Raw genomic sequence first — 1,890 nt, forward strand, 5'->3', positions numbered from 1 at the left:
CATCATCTTTGTTCTACTATGGTGCTTTTAGAGTCTCCACATACCGCAACACGTGACATAGCTTTGCAGACGATATGTACAACCGTTTCAGAGAGAAGAGCGGCCAATGTGACGACCTGGCTTTAAGTCGATTCGATAACAAATGACGAAAACGGACGGATTTCTCAGGTTTTTACTACATATGAACACTTTTCACATCCTCCCGTGCAACTCGGCTGCTAGTCCTCCTTTCATGCAGAATCTTAAGGTCCTAGCTCATGTCCAAGGCACCAAAGCCTGCTAAAAAGTCAATAATCGATACCTAAAACTGGTATTGTACAAATTCTTACTGGCTATTTCATCATTTTAGAAGCTTCACCTGTGTCCTACTATGGTGCTTTTAGTGTCTCCGCATACCGCAGCACGCGACATAGCTTTCAGACGATATGTACAACCGTTTCAGAGAGAAGAGCGGACAATGTGACGACCTGGCTTTAAATCGATTCCGTAACAAATGAAGAAAGCGGACGGATTTCTCAGGTTTTTACTACATATGAACACTTTTCACATTCTCCCGTGCAATTCGGCTGCTAGTCCTCCTTTCATGCAGAATCTTAAGGTCCTAGCTCATATCCAAGGCACCAAAGCCTGCTAAAAAGTCAATAATCGATACCTAAAACTGGTATTGTACTAATTCTTACTGGCTATTTCATCATCTTAGAAGCTTCATCTGTGTCCTACTATGGTGCTTTTAGTGTCTCCGGATACCGCAGCACGCGACATTGCTTTCAGACGATAAGTACAACCGTTTCAGAGAGAAGAGCGGTCAATGTGACGATCTGGCTTTAAGTCGATACGATAACAAATGACGAAAACGGACGGATTTCTCAGGATTTTACTACATATGAACACTTTTCACATTCTCCCGTGAACACGGCTGCTAGTCCTCCTTTCATGCAGAATCTTATGGTCCTAGCTATGTCCAAGGCACCAAAGCCAGCTAAAAAGTCAATAATCGATACCTAGAACTTGAGTTGTACTACTTCTTACTGGCTATTACATCAACTTACAAGCATCATCTGTGTTCTACTGTGGTGCTTTTAGAGTCTCCACATACCGCAACACGCGACATAGCTTTGCAGACGATATGTACAACCGTTTCAGAGAGAAGAGCGGCCAATGTGAAGATCTGGCTTTAAGTCGATTGCATACCAAATGACGAATACAGACGGATTTCTCAGGGTTTTACTACATATGAACACTTTTCACATTCTCCCGTGCAACTCGGCTGCTAGTCCTCCTTTCATGCAGAATCCTATGGTGCTAGCTCATGTCCAAGGCACCAAAGCTAGCTAAAAAGTCAATAATCGATACCTAGAACTTGAGTTGTGCTACTTCTTACTGGCTATTACATCAACTTACAAGCATCATCTGTGTTCTACTATGGTGCTTTTAGAGTCTCCACATACCGCAACACGTGACATAGCTTTGCAGGCGATATGTACAACCGTTTCAGAGAGAAGAGCGGCCAATGTGACGACCTGGCTTTAAGTCGATTCGATAACAAATGACGAAAACGGACGGATTTCTTAGGTTTTTACTACATATGAACACTTTTCACATCCTCCCGTGCAACTCGGCTGCTAGTCCTCCTTTCATGCAGAATCTTAAGGTCCTAGCTCATGTCCAAGGCACCGAAGCCTGCTAAAAAGTCAATAATCGATACTAAAACTTGTATTGTACTAATTCTTACTGGCTATTTCATCATCTTAGAAGCTTCATCTGTGTCCTACTATGGTGCTTTTAGTGTCTCCGCATAGCGCAGCACGCGACATAGCTTTCAGACGATAAGTACAACCGTTTCACAGAGAAGAGCGGTCAATGTGACGATCTGGCTTTAAGTCGATTCGA

Source organism: Schistocerca gregaria, unplaced genomic scaffold (assembly GCF_023897955.1).
Source record: "Schistocerca gregaria isolate iqSchGreg1 unplaced genomic scaffold, iqSchGreg1.2 ptg000698l, whole genome shotgun sequence".
Classification (NCBI taxonomy): Eukaryota; Metazoa; Arthropoda; class Insecta; order Orthoptera; family Acrididae; genus Schistocerca; species Schistocerca gregaria.